Below are 20937 nucleotides of genomic sequence, written 5' to 3'. Positions count from 1 at the left end.
CTGGATTGTGGTAGGAAGCAGCCCAGGGAAGCCAGACTTTAGTCTGGTTTTGCTGTCATTGCTTGAGTTGGCGTGTTTCACTGGGATCTCTGCTGACCCACTGGTGAAGCCCTCTATCACTGTCAGGGCCCTGGGCTGGCACCAGGTGCAGTATGTGTGCCTGGGTTCCCCTGCACTCTGCTGCCAACCCCACCTCTGGGCTGGCAGCCTCTCCATCTTAGGCTGAAGAGTCTGTTTGCAGCTCTGCCCTGCTTGAGGGCCAGGGCCCCATATATTGTAGCCCTTGATTTGCTAATTCCCCCCACAACTGGGCTGACCTCCCAGTGAGGCAGAGTGACCTCCCTCCGAGCCAAAGGGGGAGGGAGGACTGCTAACCCACTACACCCGCAAAGCACGGTGAAATGTCCCAAAAGGTACTGTGCTGGAGGATGTACACTGATACTACCTACCTATGGTGCATCACACTGTATATTGATGCAAGCACTCCTAGTAAGCATGGGCAGGGCCAATGCAAGCAGCCACGTGTGCGCGCACCCAAGTAATATTAAAAACTTTGGTGGTTGTACACCAATAAAACTTGTGTCAACCCAACTTTAAAGTGTGGATATGGCTCAAGTGTTGCAGGATCAAGCACTGAGAAAGTGAGAATGTCTTTGTTAAAAGAAATAAAAGCTTCTAGTTTAAGAAGCTTTGTGTGGGAGGGAAGGTTAACACTATTGTCTGCAAACCTTAGCATAATTTTTTTTTTAAATTATCTGTATAGAAACTCAGTTCTGGATGTTATTCCTTGCATTATGCATTTTTATGTTCTTTTATTATGCTCATCACCATAGCAACTGGGCACCTTGCATTTTAAAATCAAGTTACGAAGTAAGTATTAAAGCCAACCTTGATTAGCACAGAGAGGTGATAGGGAAGTGCTGTTCTGTGTTCTCTGCCAAAAGACTCCTCCTGTCCAACACAGGAGTCCATGTGACAGAGAAGGCTGATGATGTGCTCTCTAGAGCTCATTTTGCTGTTTCTCTGAGCTGGGGTAATGTACAGCAAACAAATTAATAGCTGATACTCAGTTCCAGCATGTCTCTGTCTCCCACAGAAACTATAGAGGCACAACAGGGGTGACGGACTAAAATCCAGAACATTCTGGGGAAAAAGATCTGAGAAAAGAAGAAACAAAATCATTGCAAGGACCCTCATTCACCCCATCCACTGTCAGGACCCTCATTCATCCCTCCACTGTCCCAGAGAAAAATAAACAGCTCCTTATGAGTTTCAGACTGAGGCTGCTGACAGATCTAATAAAATCAATAGGATCACCTTTCCATTATCTCCTCTGAGCAATCAATCACAGGTATTTCTGTTCCTGAAACCTAAGTGGCAAGGTGTTGGCAAGTGTGCAAACTCACCAGCTGTGGGTAGAAATATCAAGTATAAAATACAGAACTCTTCAAAACCCTTTCTTCAGGACTTGCTTTGCTTCCAAAGCACAAACTCAAAACCACAACAAATCAACTCAAGAGCACTGGATTACAATCACACAGGACTTTCCAGCTAGGAAGGAAAGTGCTACACACCCTTTCCTGAGGGCAGTCCCAGCATCCACCAGCTGGGAGGGAGAGAACACACATACACACCCTTCCTCTCGGGGAGTCCTTCCAAACTATTACGGTAAGAACTACTCTAGGATTTCCCTAAATCTGTGTCTCTGGTGGGCTGTCCCCTATAAATAGCAGGAGGCCTTATGAATTCCCATGGACCACATGCTTGATCCTAGTCATGTAAGCTACAGCTATAGCTCCTGGGTATAAAGGTCCCAACAAGGCCTGTATTAGGGATATTGGGACATGCGTATGTGCTGCAAGGCCCCATGCCCTGATACACAGGGACTGCAGAAATATAGATGATACAGGCATTTCTCTGTTACTATATATTATAGCTCTGCCCCAGAAAATGAGAGGTTCAAACAGGGATAAGCTGTTGATGGGAAATGATGGCTCTTTGCACACGTTTCACCCATACCTTCCACGCCTCAGGCTTTCGACCGAGTGTCAGGCTTTTGAGAGAGACTTCAGACTCAGGAGTGCTTCCAGAATCTCAGGGCTTTTGACTGTGCAATTGCAAAAAGACAGTGAAAAGATAATAAGAACATGAGAATGGCTGTATTGGGCCAGACCAAAGGTCCATCCAGCCGAGTATCCTGTCTTCCGACCGTGACCAGTGCCAGGTGCCCCAGAGGGAGTGAACCTAACAGGAAATGATCAAGTGATCTCTCTCCTGCTGTCCATATCCACCTTCTGACAAACAGAGGCTAGGGACACCATTCCTTACCCATCCTGGACTTAACCTCCATGAGAGGTGTATCCTGTTTGGGCAGACTTCATTGAAGCAGTAAGGTCCGTTACTATGACCTGTCATTACCTACATATCTTTAAGTTAAGTTTCCTTGACTTAAAAACATTAATTTGCTGTAGATTTTATTGAGTCAAATGGCAAAAGCAAGCTGGGATGGGGGATGAGTGGAGAGAGGGATTGAAGGATTGCAGCCAAGAGAATTTCAGGATTTTCAATTTCCAGGTGAAGGTGGGTGTATGTAGTTTCGCTGCTGCCTTGGCTGAAATCATGCCCTGCTGTGCAGATTGGCATTAATGATCCCCAACAACTGCTTGACCCACCCCATGTTCTGTTCAGCTCTGCCGGCCTAAGCAGAGGATGTCTGGACCAGTTTGCAAGGTGCTGGCCCAGCGCCCCTGTTAATCTGTCAATCTCCAACTCAGGCAAATGGTGGTCTCTGTCCTCTCTCCCCTATGGGTGTGAAATAGGAGCAGCCACCCTGATTTTCCCTCAGCGCCCCAGCTCCACAGACTGACCTCCCAGATACAGAACCAGAGCAGTAGCCCCCCCACGGAGCAGCTAACAAATTCCCACCAGCAACAGGAGTCAGACAGGTGCCCCAGTAACTGCTCAGACTAGTTCAGGAACCTGGGCCCCTGAGAACGGGAAAAGCCAAAGCAGAGTGGAAAGGAAATTCACTTTTTTCCCCTTACGGCGGGAACAGAAACCACAGTATTAAAATTCACCCCTACAAAAACGCGCCCGCCCGCCTCCATGGAAACGTTATCCAGCGCTTTGCGACCTGAGAGATGGTGATTGCCTCTAGGCGCATGCGCAAAAGTACAATTTCTCCGTGGTGATGGTGGAAGCAGGAGGGGGACTCCCTCCTCTGGCGGGGTTGCCCGGATGTTGCGCATGCGCGGAGGCAGCTGGACGTGTCGGCGGCGGTGGCGGAGCGGCAGCAGCTGCAACTGCAACAACAACACGGCGGAGGCGGCGGTAACGGGGCGGCTGGATCCTTCCCTGCCCCGCTCCGGAGGCCCGTGAGCGCCTCCTCCCCCACCCAGCCGGGGCCGCCCTGAGGGGACCGGTCGCGCATCCCCAGGGCCTGGCCCCTTGCTAAGGAGGAGGCGCACCAGGGGCCGCCCGCCGGGGTGGGGGGAACAGGGGGGCTCGGGCCCACCGCGGCCCAGCCGAGCCTAGAGAGCTCAGGTAACGCCCGCCCCCGGTTGTATCCAATCGCACACCGCCTCCCCCTGGAAAGTGCGCCCCGCCCCCACTCCGGGATAGCGCGGCCCCCCCCTCGGGTTACCCCCCCCTCGCCCGGAGCTTCCGCGCTGCGCGCGCGGGGGCTTTCTGCGCCCTGTGGCTGCTTGTCCTTGGGTGGCTGCGTGCCCCCGAGCGGGGGGAGGGGAGCTCTCTCGGTTCCCCTCTTTGGCGCGAAGGTAGCGCCCCTGGGGCTCCACCCAGCTGTAACGGGCCGCCCTTGTACGAAGTTCCCAGGACTGCGGCCAGGGGACCCTTGCACCCCCACGGAGGTCCTGGTGCTGGTCCCACTGCAGGATTGGGGCGTTAGGAGAGCATCCTTCCTGCCTGCTTGCTCTCTTTTCCTTCTCCGTCCCCTCCAGCTTACAAGTTCTTCCCATTTTCTTGCTCCCCCTGTTGTAGGAGGTTGCCCACCTTGTGCTGCACTCAGCTCCATTCCCCAGCTCCCTTACTCTTTTTTGTCCTTGTGGTATAGAAGGTTTCTCGAGTCTCCTGTTGATCAGTCTATCCCCTGTTAAGCTCTTCCACCATCCTCATTATTGAAGTGCCTTTCCTGCCACTCTATCCTTTGATACTGTGGCCCACAGCTCTAGTTACACTTCTAAAACTAAAATGTGCTGTGTGTGTTTAGTTGTTTTATTGGGGGGGTTAATCATATTTGGTTTCTGCTCTCAGATTGAAACATCTTGGTTTTTTATTGTAAATCATGTTTTTAGTTTATTTTAAGGTGTTCAGAGGCCTTTATACTTTGAAGATATTAGCGCATACTAGATTTTTCTGTGTTTTTTTAACATCAAATCGCAATCCTCAATCAATTCTTTTTTTATGTGAGTCCCTGTAAACTAGGTAAAAGTTGTTTTCAAACTCTGTGACTTTTCTATTTATAATCTTGCCTGTAAATTAACTTATTTCATATGTATTCTAAGTTTATTATTGAACTATGTGCAGCATTTCTAGATAAAAATTGTATGCAACTGCCAGACAAAATAGTTATACTAAACTACAAAATTAATCTAATTAAAAAGGAGGCATCTTACCCTCCTTCTGGCCATCATCTTGTTTTGGCTAGGTGATGGTTGGAATAAGGCTTTCTTCCACTTTACAGGCATTAACCTATTTTGATTTTTGATTTCCTTGTCTTACAGGCATGTATATGCATTTAATATTTTATTATTAAAAACAGTATTCATGCACAGAGCAAAGCTCTAAAGAAATCAGTACAAATGTCCCTGAAACTGATCAATATCTAGAATTAGTTTTATAAGTAGATGGGTTTAATTCAACTTACTTTATACAAGAAATAACACAATAAATGTGCAGAGGTTGAGAAATATTTGTATACTGTGGTGCAGAGCAAAAGACCTGACTGCAAAAAATTTCAAAAGTACTGCACGTATTCTGAAAAATTCTTTTGGGGCTGGAATTTTCCATGCTTAGTCTCACCACAGAGGTGAAAATTTAAAAAAAAAAAAAAAAAAAAAAAGGCTTGAGCAAACACAAAATGCTATCCCTGTGCAGTTTTCAGTACAGAAGGCACATTAGCTAAATACCCATTGCTATGGTATCAAGGCATTAAATAAAAATATAAAATTACACTAAATTTGTTCATAAGAGTCTACTCTTCCTTCTATTATTTGGTTCAGTCACCATTATTTCTTTTATTTATGAGATTTTCGCCAGGTTATTGTTAAGTTCTTATTAAAGGAAGCTTTTTTCAAAAAGGTGAGTTTGTATTCTGCTCTGAAAACAGTCTGCTTTGGGCTTCCTTTGTTCTGTGTTAAGGAGTTCTGCATCTTCAGGCCCATTGCTGAGAATATCCTTTCCTCAGCTCCTGAAACTCTCACTGTGGCTTCTGTCAGTGACACAGAGACAGTGAGATAGAGGTGTGATGGTGTAGAGCAGGCCTGCACAACTCGTAAAGTGGCGAGGGCCACATTATTCCAAAGAAAACAGCTGAGGGTCAAAACCCCCCAGCCCCGCAGAAACATCCCCCCCCCCCCGGCCCAGCAGAAACACTCCACCCCAGCACCGCCCAGCCCTGCAGAAACAAACCCTCCTTTCCCAGTGCTGCCCCACCAAAACAGCTGTGGGCCAAAAAGGAAGGTTGGGGGTGGGGAGGTGTTACTTGATTTTAAATCAACCAAGGGCTCCCAGCTGAAGAGCTGACTGGGAGCCAACATGGTCAAATTAAAGGGCCCAGGGCTCTGGCGGCTGCAGGAACCCGAAGCTTTGTGGGGCTGGGGCAGGGAAATAAAGGGCCCAGAGCTCCTGCTGCTGAGGGGAGCCCGAGCCCTTTAAATCCCAGCCCCAGCGCATCTGCTGGAGCCGCCGCTGGGATTCAAAGGGCTCTGGGCTGCCTGTGGCGGCGGGGGGCCCTGAGCCCTTTAAATCTCAGCCACGACTGAGAATCTCTGCGGGCGCCTCAGAGCCCTTTGAATCCCGGCCGCGGCTGAGATTTAAAGGGCTCTGGGCTCCACACGGCTGTGGGGAGCCCAGAGCCTTTGAATCCCGGCCGCAGCTGGCAGAGCCGGCTTTAGGAAGTGCAGGGCCCAATTTGAACATTTTCGGCGGGGCCCCGGCAGGGATGACTGAAAGGAAAAAAAAATGTAAGAAAAAAAAAAAAAAGCCTTTCATTTCTTAGCAATCGGTTCCCTATAAAAAGTTCTGCCACAGTATGTATTTTTTGTACCAGTAGGGTTACCATACGTCGGTATTTTCCTCCTGGATGGCGATTTAAGATCCAAAAAGCCTGACATGTCCGGGAAAGTACAGATGTATGTTAACCCCACCTAAAGTTCTTTTTTAAAAAGATGTGTCTGAACTAGAAATGAGCTCCGCCACTCCCTGAGGGTGTGCTAGGGTGCACGTGTGGGTCCCAGCTGCTCCCTGCCCACCTCATTGAAGCAGGTGTGCAGGGTTACTTCCCTGGGAACTACAGGGCACCAGTGGACATGAGGCTGGCTCGAGGTGGCGGGGAGCTGGCTGGAGGTAGGATCTGGCTGCAGGCTGGGCAAGGGGTGTGGGATGGGCTGGCTGGCTTCAGGCAGGGCCACCGGGGGGGTGCGGCATGGGTTGGCAGGGCTGGAGACAAAGGAGGGCAGGACTGGCTGGCTTCAGGCAGTGGGGTGCGGCAGGGGTTGGCTGGAGACAGGGAAGGGGGTGCAGGGCTGGCTGGAGACTGGTTGGTGCAGGGCTGAAGGCAAGGCAGGGGGTGAGGGGCTGGCTGGAGACGGGCTGGCTGTGGGCAGCGGGTGCAGGGCTGGGCGCAGACAGGAACTGGTGCAGGCAGGGCAAGAGGTGCAGCAGGGGTTGGCTGCCGGCAACTGGTGCAGGTACAGGGGGTACCCACCAGGGTAGCAGCAGCAGCCCGGGGCTCAGGGGCTATTTAAAGGGCCTGGGCCTCCCCTGCTTCCACTGCCCCAACCCTGTGAGCCCTGGGGAAGCTGGAGCCCTGGGGAAGTGGTGAGGCTCCAGGGGCTATTTAAAGGACCAGGGCAGCAAAGGCATCTCGGGACCCCCCCCGCTACCCCAGGGCTCGCCTCCTACCGCCCCAGCCCTGTAAATAGCCGAGGGAGCCCTGGGGAAGCGGTGTGGCTTCAGCGACTATTTAAGGACCGCAGCGGCAGAGGCAGTTGGAGTCCCGGCCTTTTAAATAGCCCCCAGAGCCCCCCGCTACCCCAGGGCTCTGGGGGGTATTTAAAGGGCCCAGGGCTCGCCGCCTTCTACTGCCCCAGCCCTTTAAATAGCCATGGGAATCCTGGGGAAGTGGTGGGGCTCCGGTGGCTATTTAAAGGGCTGGAGTGGTAGAAGCGACGGGAACCCTGGACTTTTTAAATAGCCCCCAGGGCTCCAGCACTGGTGCTCTGGTGGCAATTTAAAGGGCCTGGGAGCCACAGACCTTTTAAATTGCCCGCTTGGGAAGCTGGGCCACCCCGCTACAGCGCAATGGCTTTTGTCGGTACACAGTACTGGGGCTTGGGCATGTGGCACTCTTAGGGGTGGGCTCATTCAGGGGAATTGGTTGAATTGGCCTAAAGCCCGCCCTGGCGGCTGAGATTTATAGAGCTCTGGGCTCTCTGCAGCTGCAGGCAGCCCAGAGCCCTTTGAATCCCGGTCGCGGCTGAGATTTAAAGAACTCTGGGCTCCCCGCCGCTGCGGGCAGCTCAGAGCCTTTTGAATTCCTGCCACGGGCCGCACAGTGAGCCTCTGCGGGCCGTATGTTGTGCAGGCCTGGTGTAGAGGGTAACATGCTCAGTTTCAATCCTGAAGCTCATGGATTCGAGTCTTGATTGATCTCACACTGAAAGGCAACTTCCAGTTCACCCAGTTGCAATGGTTTTCTGAGCCTTTGTGTTAGGGCTATCAAAGGCAGTTGGACATGATGCTGGCCCCCATCACTCCCTTGTGTACCGTTGGCTGTGAAACTAACTAGCCTTAATCAGTCACCACATTGATTTATGGGCTTGGGGACACTTTTATTTGACTCTCAGTGGTAGCATCCCTTGTGAACACAGATATCTGAGATTCAGCCTCTCCATCTGTGTGTTTCTAAGGGCTTGTCTACACTTACAGTGTAGCTGTGCCACAATAGCTCTTAGTGAAGATACTATTTACACTAACAGGAGAGGTTCTGCTCTCAGTGTAAGCTATCGCCTCTTGGGGAGGTAGAGTATTATGTCAATGGGGGAAGCCCTCCCATTGACATAGTGCTGTCTAAACTGGGGGGTTAGATTTGTATAACTACATTGCTCATGGGTGTGGAACTTCTGTGCCCCTGAGCAATGTAGTTATATTGACATAGGCTTTATCTACACTTGGAACTTAAGACAGTCAGGTCCTAGCTCATCGAGGGTCTCAGAGATTAGGTGTAGGTCTTTGAAACTGATCTAGTTTGAATGGCAGCCAAGAGGAATATGCAGCACCCCACTGTTATGTGTAATCATTAGGGCCCTACCAAATTCCTGGTCCATTTTGGTCAATTTCATGGTCATAGGAATTAAAAAAAAATTTTTTTTTAATGATTTAAGATATTTAGATCTGAAATTTGACAGTATTGTAACTGTAGGGGACCTGACCCAACTCGAAAGGCATCAGCACAGAAGTAAGGGTGGTGTGGTACGGTATTGTCACCCTTCTGTGATGCTGCTGGCGAGGCGCAGCCATCAGAGCTGGGCACCTGGCTGGCCAGCCGCCACCTCTCTCCAGCCACCCAGCTCTGAACGCTACAGAGAAGATGATCCCCCTACAATAACCTTGTGACCTCCCTGCCCCCCACAACCCTCTTTTGCATAGGGAGCCCCATTTTGAGAAACACTGGTCTCCCCAGGAAATCTGTATAATATAGGGTAAAAGTACACAAAAGACCAGATTTCACGGCCCATGATGCCTTTTTCATGGCTGTGAATTTGGTAGAGCCCTAGTGATTATCTTCCTTCCCTGACAGAGTCAGTCTGTTGTATGTACTACAAATTGGAGTTTATTTAGCCTTTACAAGTCCTTAAGAATATTGGCTAGCGGTATGGGAAGGGAAATTGAAATACAAAAATTTAGATTAATCTAACTTTAAAATGTGATTCTATTCTGAAAAAGACTGTGTAAACATACTTATTCATCATCTTTTCCATATACAGTAACTCCTCACTTAATGTTGTAATTGTGTTCCTGAAAAATGCACCTTTTAGCAAAATGATGTTAAGCATATCCAGTTTCCCCATAAGAATTCATGTAAATGCGGGAGTTAGGTTCCAGGGAATTTTTTTTTTTGCCAGACAAAAAGCACTATATATACATTTTAAACAAGCAATTTAATACAGGTATTAAACAGCTCCCCTGCGCCTCTTGCCCGCCAGTGGACCCCATGGATCAGTGCCCTTTGCCTGGCTCCCCCTCCCGACCCCCCCGCCTGCAGCAATCAATGGTCTTGTGGCGTTAGGAGGCTGGGGTTCAGGAGGCTGGGGGGAGGAGCAAGGATGCTGTGCGCAGCCTCCCCCCTCCCTCTCCTGTCTTCTTAATGCCACAAAACCAGCTGATTGCTGCAGGCAGGAGGGGGGGGGGCTGCCAGCTGTGGACAAAGCAGGTGGCCAAAGGATGTTATAGGGAGCATTGCACAACTTTAAACGAGCATGTTCTGTAATTGAGCAGGGATGTAACATTGAAACAACATTAAATGAGAAGACATTAAGTGAGGAGTTACTCTATGTATTTGATTCATAGTTGTTGTCTTAGGTGACAGAGTAAGGGTAGGATTTTTTTTTTTGTCTACAATTTCTGCTAATCCTGCAGAGGCAGCACAGCCAAGCTAGGTCCTTGTGTATCCTCAGTAGAAAGGTTTACTGTGTTCCAGTTACAGGGCCAATCTGTTACACTTGTAAAATGTCATTGAAAGCAATAGGTGCGTGCAAGTGGAGGCTGAGGAAAAACAGAAACTCTTTAAAGGCAGTTAAGACTTCAGATTTGGTTGTTCCACAAGAAAAAGAGGCTACCTACATTTTTGAATTGTTGTCTTCTCTTAATTAAATTAAGATGAAATATTATTATTGCTACTGAGATTTGCCTCAAAGCATTTCTCTGAATTCCTCCTATTCTGTTTTGTACAATTGTGCCAAAGATTTTTTTATTTTCTTTTGTGTTGTCCTTGCTTTAGTATAAATGGATATGCCATTTCCGCCGCCACCATCAGTGAAAGAGCAAGCATTAATGTTGTTTTTCTTCAATTTGAATTAAGTTAAATTCTAATATCTAAAGAATAGTATGGATAACATCCATCTACTGCTTGTCATATCCATACCAGTATAGTGCTATAGTATACTGCTTGCTGTTGCTATTGTGTGCTGATTGTGCCAGTATCTACAAATCTGTTTTTTGTTGTTGTTGTTCCTCATTCAGGCAAGCAGAGAGAATTTGACATGGCTGGGAAAGCATCCACGGTTGGGGCATTATGGCATCTGCATCAAGACATAAGGGGTGCTTTGTTGCATATTTGTTTGTGGGCATCACTTTGCTAAGTTTATTGTGGAAACTCTCATTCTAACACTGCAGTAGCAGAAGACCATGAAACTAACGTAATAACCAGTTAAAATGGACAGTTTGATAACCAGCTGCTACAAATAAATATGTTCGTTGGAAGCTGAAAATAATATTATTTTTCCCTCCAGTTTTGCTTCTAAAGGACCAGAAATATTTACTCATTTAAATTTGCCTTCCCTGGGATACATTTTTTGGCATTAATTCTGGAATTGTTTTTCATCACTAAAAGTTCCATCAAAGTGCACTCTAGATATTAGATTGTAAGTTTATTTATGTGTTTGATGGTGTACGTCACAGTGGAGTCCAACCTTGTTGTGGCCTCTGGGTGCTCCTGCAATATAAATGTTAAATTAAAAAATCTATAGTTTATGTAAACCCTCGAACAATAAGAGATTGTCTCCTTAAAATGTTAGTCTTCAGTCGCAGTGGTGAAATCTGTCATGAAGCATATTGTGTCCACTAACGTGCTTGTCTTGGACTGTATTATAGAAACCGATCAAGTGGCTGATGGTCAAATGATTTTTTTTTTTATCATTGCCTTCAGTGCTGTAGCCCGAGCAGAAACACAGTGTACTGTACATGGTGAATATCTTCATATACCTCCAAGTTGCCTGAAAGGCATCAGCGAGAGCCTGAAGTTGTCATCTTTTTATAGTAAAATTTGGAAATGTTTGAATTCATTTTGAAATCATCTAAACCTGAGGATAACCTATTTTAAAATCCAGAATAGGAAGCTCTGGATGATTCAGTGCACAATAACACGAGGCATATCCAGTTGAAACTTGGCCTTAACACCATCTGCAAAGATAGTATCAAAGTAATAGACCATCTTCTCCTCTAAAATCAAATTGTGTTTTGTATCAGTAGCTGGTTATCAAATTGTGTATTTTAGCTTGGTTGATAAGTTAAAAGGTTGCTTGTCTTCCTGACAAAATGATTGTCTTCAAACTTCCTAACTCTTGTGGCCAACAGTTTGCAATCTTTATTCTCCCTCTTAAACCAAATCAAACTATCTTTCAGGTGCAGCTGCTGCTAAAACGTCCCAGTTTGCAAAGCTCTAAAACTTGATACACAGCCTGCTGTAGGTTGGCTGGAAAAATAAACCTCTGCTGGACTTTTTGTCAAAGGATAAATTGCTATGATAGTTCAATCTGTAGCTCAAAATCTCAAACCCAGTCACACCAGATCTCTCTATTCAGAGAACTGACAGATGGCATGTTGAAACCAGGACTCCGCCTCAGCCATGCTTAGCAGTACATTTCTTCAAGGCATTATTTTTGTGGCTGACATCAACTAGCCTGCCCTCTTAACATCTGGTAGCTTAGTTCAGTCACTCTGCTCAGCCCCGCCTCCTCTTATTACCTATAGACAGATCAGTACTCTGCTCTAGTCACACTCAGCCCCTTCAACAACCCTTTTTGCTGGCACGTGAGTGCTGCTGTGCCTGTCACTCAGCGTACCTCCCTTTCCTTGTCTGGCAGACAGAAAACCTGATGCTTACAGTATTTCTATTTATCCCAGGCTGCTGCACAATAGGATTTTTCTCAGTCTGTGAAATTGTCAGGGCTGTAATTTGGTCTAAATGTCCTTTATAACTGATGGTTATATACAAGAAAAGAACACAGATTAACATTGAGACCCCCAGTCAGGTATGAAAGTACTTGGGTAGGATATGATTGAAACACATCAGAATGGAACCCCAGAATTGCCTTTTTACAAAGTAATTTTTCAGAGGCAAACCTCAATTTAAGGTTTCTAATTTAAAGGCTCAGACATCAGGAAATAAAAAGTTAAGGTTTTAATAGTTATGACAGTTTGGCTACATTGCAAGCATTGTGTTTGCGAGCCTTTTCATTTTGATAGGTTGGTTAGAGGGTTTTTTTGGTGTGTTTTGGCTGGGAAGGGGCTCAGATCTGTCATAAAATACATCATTTGTGCATTATGGTTGAATTGAGAACACTAACTCATTTACTGAGCTAAATAAAACTGTATCAGCTGTGCCATAAGAGCTTTGTATGATATTCAAGGTATAGATAATTTCTTTAGCACCTAGCTTGGGTGTAAAAACTGCAGCTGTTGGAGTCCAGTGTCGGATTGTACATTACCTTTGAATCAGTATTAATATTGAGAAGATTGTTTAATCATTTTTTCTGGTACAACACTGTTTTTTTTCATCTATAACAGAGCAGGAGGGAAAACAAATTTGTAGTGTTACACATTTAGTTCAAGAGATTAGACTGCCATTTATGCCAAACTCTTTCATTTGATTTGTAATGTGGACAGTAGTCATTTATCTGAGACCTCAGGGGATGGAAAATCTTGCTTCCAGATACAAGACAAGCACTGTGGATCAGATTTTTAAAGGTATTTAGATGTGTAAATGTGCCTAGTGGGATTTTCAAAAGTGCCTATCTAAAGCTTTAAAAATGCCATTAAATTATATTTAGTTAGAAGTGTATACTTTGAGTACTTTAGGATGAAATAAATACACCTCTACCTCGATATAACATGAATTCTGATATAACATGAATTCTGATATAATGTGGTAAAGCAGTGTTCCGGGGTGGCAGAGCTACACACTCCGGTGGATCAAAGCAAGTTCGATATAACACGGTTTCACCTATAACACGGTAAGATTTTTTTGGCTCCTGAGGACAGCGTTATATCGGGGTAGAGATGTACCTGAGAACAAAACAAAATATATGGCTCAGTCTAGTCTCACTGCGGCTTTCTCACTTTGGCTTTATCAGAAATCTGTTTAAATGTTAGCAATGTTATGAGACAGGTATTGAATTTGGCAACATTTGCAGGGGATGAATTACCTCATCTGAGACCTCTAAACATGCATCTTCCTGGCTGTTGGCCATTACATTGAAAATATAAGAATTTAATTTGGGTTCTAACTGTTTTAAACTTTAGCTCATATACAGTTACTATTAATTGAAATCAATGGAATTTCTGTATGTGGCTCTAGATCAGCATATGGCTGTCTTCCTGCCTTTACTGTGCTCCTTCTGATCTTGTTTTTATTTTTGGCTGTTTTAAAAATATCTGCTAGAGATACGTTGGCAATCTTGAGAGATGAGCACTATCTTTATATTTTACATTTAAATTGTATATTGGTAAAAGAACTGATAATAGTCATTACATTTTTAGAGTTAAACCTTCAACATTTGTATCACCTTAATGTTGTATACCTGCCATTTAAAAATCTGGTGCTTACCTAGTATTTCTTCCTTGGAAGGGTTTTAATGTTAAATGCATGAGCTAATGCTAAGCGTTATCTTCCATTTGAAGTAACTGGTGGGGAAAACCAAGTAACTCCTCTTCTCTTTTCACCATTTAAGCCCCTCAACTGGACAAAAATAAAAGTTAGAGCCCTGAGTTTGTCACACAGTATTGAACATATATGAAACCTTTTTTTTTCTTTTGGTTCATATGAAAGTACATTGTGCACCACCACAATTACATTGAATTTAAGCTTCTTGCACATGCTTTCATAAGTCCACCTCCCCCTTCTTATCCACTCTTGACTCTGTTCATGTCTATATTTGCTAACAGCCCACACAGTGCCAGTCTTGATGTTATGTTTATCTGCTTCTCCCACAAGCATCTTTTGGACTTTTCACTCCTCCCCATCTGCCAAGATAGATTGTCCTTCCTGACCTGATCAGAAGGGGAGGTAGCTGTGTAGAACTCTGATCTCTCCTGAAGACTCACTTTGGCTGTGATGCCTACAGAAAGTAATAGTCTGATTATGAGAAGACTGTAGTAACTTTGAAATAATATATATTTCAGTTATAATTTTTCTTACCCAGGCATTATCAGTTATATCTTGTTTGCTTTACTTCAATATTATTTCCCTTTTACGCAAACCTTTCTCTGTTTGTCGGTCTGTTTGCCTTTAAAACATGTAAACTCTTTGCACAGGCACCCTGTCTTCATTTGTTTAGAAAATACCTAGCATACTGTGGATGCTATCAGTTATAATAAATAGTAATGAAATGGGGGAACTTTGTGGCTGTTTGTCTACACCTTAGGGCAATTATCCAGTGCTATTTTAAATAGTCAGTCATATTTAATATTTTGGGTTTGTTTCTTGATTAAATTGACCCCTCCACTGTTGTGATTGGCTTAACCACTAGTATAAACCAGTTGGGTGATGTATGAACATTAGCCCTGAGTCTGCCCTCTTGCCCAAAGACATTCGTTGGACTGCTGATGTATCTACTTCTATTGGCATCATTCCTTAGCTTCTCATTTTCTTCCTTAATAATATAATCTAGTTTTCCTTCACTGAGAGCACCTTCTTCCTTCTGTCCCCTTGGGCCAAACAATAGCTTGTCCTGCCTCAACTGTTGTATAGTGTGGCTGATTTCTAATTCCTGACCAGCATAGTGTTCAGCTTTTTAAAACCAAGTCTGACAAAATATTTGTGGATTGTATTTTTGTAAAAAGTGTTAAAGGTCATCTGTCAAGGGAAAAAGTGCCTATTTTTGCTTCCTTTTTGATATATGAAGAAGAACCTGAAAGATTTTTTAGAAAGTACAGGTTTATACTTCTCAAGCACTGGCAAATTAGTAGGTTTGTGACAATGAAAGAGAGATTGAGGGAGTGATTTTTTTGTCATCATTTAAAACACTGTTTGTTTGACTTTTTTTTGTTTGTTAATTTCAACACTCCTGTACTTCAGCTGAGGGCGTAAGCTCCCACTTCAGTTCTCTACTTCTCCAAGGAGTCCTTCAGTAAAAGCATGGAAATCGTATCCTAATGTTGCTAACATCAAAGCAGAAAAAGTGTGTTTAAAAACGAAACCAAACCTTTCACACCCTCTTCAGAATAAAAAAAACACAGGCACAAATACAACTTTTTTTTTCCCCTCTTTGACCACAGGTTATGTCAAAGGGCTTCCTTAGTTGAAATTTCTTGACAGTTCTAAGGCCTCATTTATGCTGGAGAATTTGGTTTATTAAATAACTATATCTTAAATGCTCAACATGCTGCACACAGATTTGCTGCCAGTATTCGAAAGGCCTCATATCATTTCTGTTGTTCCTGCTTTGAGCGAGGCTAAACACTTGTTCTTTGCCCAGGCTAGCCTGTAGTATTACCTTCCTACTGTAGACAAGGAATACTGTCAGACTAGCTGGAATACTCATTTTCCCATCGCTGTTCTCTCCTTTGGATATTCTCTGGGTTGCTTTTTGTATTTCACTCTCCTGGGGTCAAGCTGACCAGAAGCACCCCGTCTGCGTAAATTGGACTGCTTTTCTGTGCCTCAGAACTTGTCTGGCAATGAGTTTTTCAGTAATTCACACAGAAAATCCTACCTCTGAGCACTTGGCTTGGCCTCCATTTTGGGGTGATGTTATAGCAGGGGTGGGCAAACTTTTTGGCCTGGGGGCCTCATTGGGGTTGCGCAACTGTATGGAGGACCGGGTCGGGAAGGCTGTGCCTCCCCAAACAGCCTGCCCCCTCCCACTTCCCGCCCCCTATCCAACTCCCTGCTCCCTGTCCCCTGACTACCCCGACCTCTATCCACACCCCTGCTCCCTGACAGTCCCCCTCCTCCCCAGGACTCCCATCCCTCATCCAACCACCCTCTGCTCCTCGTCCCCCGAACCACCCACGCCTGAGATCCCGTCCCCTTATCCGACCCTCCCTGTTCCCCATCCCCTGACTGCCCCCCTGAACCTCCACCCCATCCAGCTGCCCCCTCCCTGTCTGCCCTCCAGAACCCCCCTGCCCCCCTTACCGATGCCCCTCCCCCCCTTAGCAGCAGCAGGAGCTCGCAGCTGTGACACCTGGCCAGAGCCAGCTGCGCTTCCCATGCCCAGCGGAAGCGGCGGGCCAGAGTGCGGCCTGTGCAGCAGCGTGGCTGTGGTGGAAGGGTGGGGACAGCGGGAAAGGGTCTGGGGACTAGGCTCTCTGTCCAGGAGCTCAGGGGCCGGGCAGGATGGTCCCGCGGGCCATAGTTTGCTAAAGTTTGTGTTACAGAAAAGGCTGCTATTATCAGGGATATAGCATAGCAGTTCTGGGAATTGGTTCCCAAGGGATATTTTGCTTGCACAGCTGTATTCCACAGCTTTGTGTGGACATGAGGATAATGGAAGTGAAATAGCACTGCAATGTAGACACTCAGTAATGTCAATTACATACAAATCACTACTAGCATTTTAAGTATAGACAATATAATTTCCACTGTAGATGGACCTAAATGCTTGCAAATTACTGGTGTATCTTTATTGTTCTGGTAACCTTTTTTTGGCAGAAGTATCCACAGGTACGAAAATGAGGAGATGTGGCACCTGCCTACCAATGTTAATTTTAAACAGCTGCCTCCTGCTTTGAATTTCTTTGCCTAGTTTAAAAGGATATATCACCCTTCACTACCTCAGTGTAGGCCTGAGTAGGAGTTAGTGTTTTGTTCATTCAGGTGGAGAGAAGTGTGACAGTGGAATTTTCGGTTCAGTTTTATCTTTAAGGAAGCTTTTTGAAGAATTGGCTAGTAATAAATTGTTCAGTGGGACAGTAGCATCTTGCTTAGCTGTTTTTTTCAATCTGCATTTTAAGTGTTTGGCTATTTTAATTTGTTCCTGTTGTTTCCCAAATCTAATTGACTCCCCAAAATATTTTTTCCTTACTTAATATAGTATGTTTGTAGATCACTGTATAAAACACTAGCTGTTACACATCTTTCTTTTTACAAAAGCAGACCTGTTAAAGCTGAGTTTTGAACTTCATAACTTAAGCATATTTAGTTTCTCATAGGGTTGCTAAATTTACATAGCTTCTATTTAGGGCTGATCTGCACTGACAACTTAACATTGGCATAGCTGTGTTTCTCAGGGGTGAAAAATCAACTCCCCTGAGAGCTGTAGCTATGTTGATCTAAGACCGGGTGTAGACAGTGCTAGGTTGACAGAATTTTTGCATCAGTTTAGCTACCACCTCTAGGGGAGATGGATTTAACTACAGTGATGGGAGAATCCCACTCCTCACTGTAGGGAGTATCTACAGTCAAGTGCCATAGTGATGTGGCTGCAGCTGTGCCACCATAGTGTTTTAAGTGTAGACATATTGTTAAAATTTTGTAGTTATGTGCAATACTGTGTTAAAAGCATCTTTCCCCCCCCCCCCCCCCCCCCCCCCCCCCCCCCCCCGGCCCATATTATCCAAATGAAGGATTTAACTCTATTTTTCTGAAGAGGGAATTTTTTTTTTTTTTAGAGGATGGGATTGAAAATTGTGAGGGTTGGGCTTGTTTCCGAGTTTTATTTGGCCACCAGATTAATTTGTGGTGATAGTTAGCTGGATTGGTATATTGAAAGATCTTGAAATACAGAATCCCACTCTAAAATCGGTCCATATATATATGTCCATTTTGGGGTCATCTGTCCCCACTTTCCTCCTGTGCTCTATTCCTTGCTCACCCTTCCCTTCTCCACATTGGTACTGGAGGTTTTATGGTTATAGAACTGGGCCAGATATATTTTCAGTTTATTTTGGTCTCTGTAAGCCTCATGAGGTAGAACTGACAACTCCACTGAACTAGTGGTCTCCGGCTGTGGTGTTTTTTTTTGTTGTTTTTTTTCCTCCTGTTGCTGCCACTACTTCTGTCTCTGTTAATTCAGGGATGGGGAAAAGAGTGGAGGTTCTTTGTAGAGTGCATTCAGCTCTGCTTCCCCTAGCAATAATTTCACTCGTGAGAGACCCTTCACCCAATGCAAATGTTATACATAATACATAGGGCTTAACAAGAATAATAAAACATGATGCTGCTGCATATAAGTGTGATCTAGAAATTTCACGTTCAAATGCATGCTGAGATTTATACTTGGGAGCTGTTACTTTCTAAATATATAATTAATCAAATCCCCCATTTTTGATGTATACAATTAAAAGAAAGCAAATAGGGTATTTTAATATACCTGCATATGTAAAGTATTCACCCTGTAAGGGGAGGGATAGCTCAGTGGTTTGATCATTGGCCTGCTAAACCCAGGGTTGTGAGTTCAATCCTTGAGGGGGCCATATAGGGATCTGGGGCAAAAATCTGTCTGGGGCTTGGTCCTGCTTTGAGCAGGTGGGTGGACTAGATGACCTCCTGAGGTCCCTTCCAACCCTGATATTCTATGATTCTATAAGTGCCTGGGTGTTATAATTTGCAAGTCATTTTTTTGTGTTGGCAGGGGAGAAATGGGGGTGTTTATCTTTAAATCTTTGAAGCTGGCATTACTTTTTAAATATCAGATAGCTATTTTCCATGGATCCTCAATCAAAATGAAGTATCTGCTTGATTAATAACCATTTTGAGACATGGGTGTTTCTGTAGAGTACCAGGATATATCTGTTTGATTTGGATAAACACACTAGTTGTGCAGTTGCGTCACTGAATGCTAAAGTGGCAAACCAGTGGTATTTTAGCTATCTTAATTAGACTTCCTGGGAATCACACCATTTGGAAGACTGGGAAAATTCAACTCCAAAATAATATTGTTTGGTTGAATACTCAGTCAGACCATAGCGTGGTATCCTAAATTGTGTAAGCTTTTGCTTTGAAACCAGAAGGGCCTGGCCAGGGCACTGGGTCAGCGGCTGCACCAGTGGCTCAGCCCCCCTCCAGGGCTCTGGTTGGGGGCCAGACCATGTGGCTCGGCCCTGCTCCTGCTGGGGCGCAGGGTTGGGGGGCTGCACCAAGCCACCTGGCCCTGCTCTGGCCAGGGCACAGGGTCAGGGGCCGCACCACACAGCTCCTGGAAGCCACGGCATGGCCCCGCTTCAGTTCCTACGTGCCCCAGTGGGAGTTACAGGGCTGGTGCCTGCAGATGGGGCAGCTTGTAGAGTCTCCTGACCGTGCCTCTGCGTAGGAGCCGGAGAAGGGACATGCCGCTGCTTCTGGGAGCCACTTGAGGTAAGCGCTGCTCAGAACCTGCACCTCCTGAGCCTCTCCCCAAGTCCCTGCCCCAGCCCTGATTCCCCTCCTGCTCTCCAAACCCCTTAATCCCAGCCCGGAGCACCTCCTGCACCCCAAACCTCTCATCTCCAACCCTACCCCAGACCCCACACCCCCAGCTGGAACTTGCACCCATTCCTGCACCCCTCCGCCAGCCCTGATCCTCCTCCCGCCCTTCAAACTCCTTGGTCCCAGCCCAGAGCATCCTCCTACATCTCAAACTGCTCATCCCTAGCCCCACCCCAGAGCTAGCACCTCAGCCCCAATTTTGTGAGCATTCATGGCCCTCCATATAATTTCTATTCCCCAATGTGGCCCTCGGGCCAAAAAGTTTGCCCACCCCTTTACTAGACCATCCCTGACAGTTTGTCTAACCTGCTCTTAAAAATCCCCAATGCTGGAGATTCCCAACCTCCCTAGGCAACTTATTCCAGTGCTTAACTACCCTGTCAGTTAGGAAGTTTTTCCTGATGTCCACTGTAAACCACCCTTGGTGCAATTTACGCCCATTGCTCCTTGTCCTGTCCTCAGAGGTTAAGAAGAACAGTTTTTCTCCCTCCTCCCTGTAACAACCTTTTATGTGCTTAAAACTTGTTATCATGTCCCCTCTCAGTCTTCTCCAGACTAAACAAACCCATTTTTTTTTCAATCTTTCCTCATAGGTCATGGTTTCTAGACCTTTAATCATTTGTTGCTCTTCTCTGGACTGTCTACAATTTGTCCACATCTTTCGTGAAATGTGGCATCCAGAACTGGACACAGTATTCCAGTTGATGCTTAATCAGCACAGAGTAGAGTGGAAGAATGACTTCTCGTGTCTTGCTTACAATACTCCTGCTCATGAATCCCAGAATGATGTTTGCTTATTTTGTAACAGTGCTACACTGACTCATATTTAGCTTGTGATCCACTATGAACCCCAGATCCCTATTGGTAGTACTCCTTCCTAGGCAGTCATTTCCCACTTTGTATGTGTGCAACAGATTGCTCCTTCCTAAGTGGAGTACTTTGCATTTGTCCTTACTGAATTTCATCCTATTTACTTCAAACCATTTCTCCAGTTTGTCCAAATCATTTAGAATTTTAATCCTATCCTCCAAAGCACTTGCAACCCCTCCCAGCTTGGTATCATCTGCAAACTTTATACGTGTACTCTCTATGCTATTATCTAAATTATTGATGAAGATATTGAACAGAAACGGACCCAGAACAGGTCCCTGCGGGACCCCACTTGTTATACCCTTCCAGCATGACACTGAACCACTGATGACTACTTTCTGGGAACGATTTTCTAACCAGTTATGCACCCACCTTATACTAGCTCCATCTAGGTTGTATTTCCCCTAGTTTGCTTATGA

The 20937-nt window shown here is 45.5% G+C and overlaps 1 protein-coding gene across 6 annotated transcripts in view; it reads left to right on the top strand.

Annotated features, from left to right (window-relative positions):
- Positions 1 to 3242: 3242 nt before the first annotated feature.
- SMAD4 (SMAD family member 4) overlaps positions 3243 to 20937 on the top strand; it is a 32600-nt gene continuing 14905 nt past the window's right edge. The window contains exons 1-2 of one of the 6 annotated variants that reach the window (XM_030565706.1): positions 3248 to 3543; positions 10483 to 10560. The gene's annotated coding sequence lies outside the window, so the exon portion shown is untranslated. Of the gene's footprint in view, positions 3544 to 10482; positions 10561 to 20937 lie in introns of all 6 variants that reach the window. The other 5 variants (XR_004000831.1, XR_004000830.1, XM_030565707.1 and 2 more) reach the window with 5 other exon arrangements.

The sequence above is a fragment of the Gopherus evgoodei genome, chromosome 6, assembly GCF_007399415.2.
Source record: "Gopherus evgoodei ecotype Sinaloan lineage chromosome 6, rGopEvg1_v1.p, whole genome shotgun sequence".
Taxonomy (NCBI): domain Eukaryota; kingdom Metazoa; phylum Chordata; order Testudines; family Testudinidae; genus Gopherus; species Gopherus evgoodei.
This window is presented reverse-complemented; position numbering and strand designations above follow the sequence as displayed.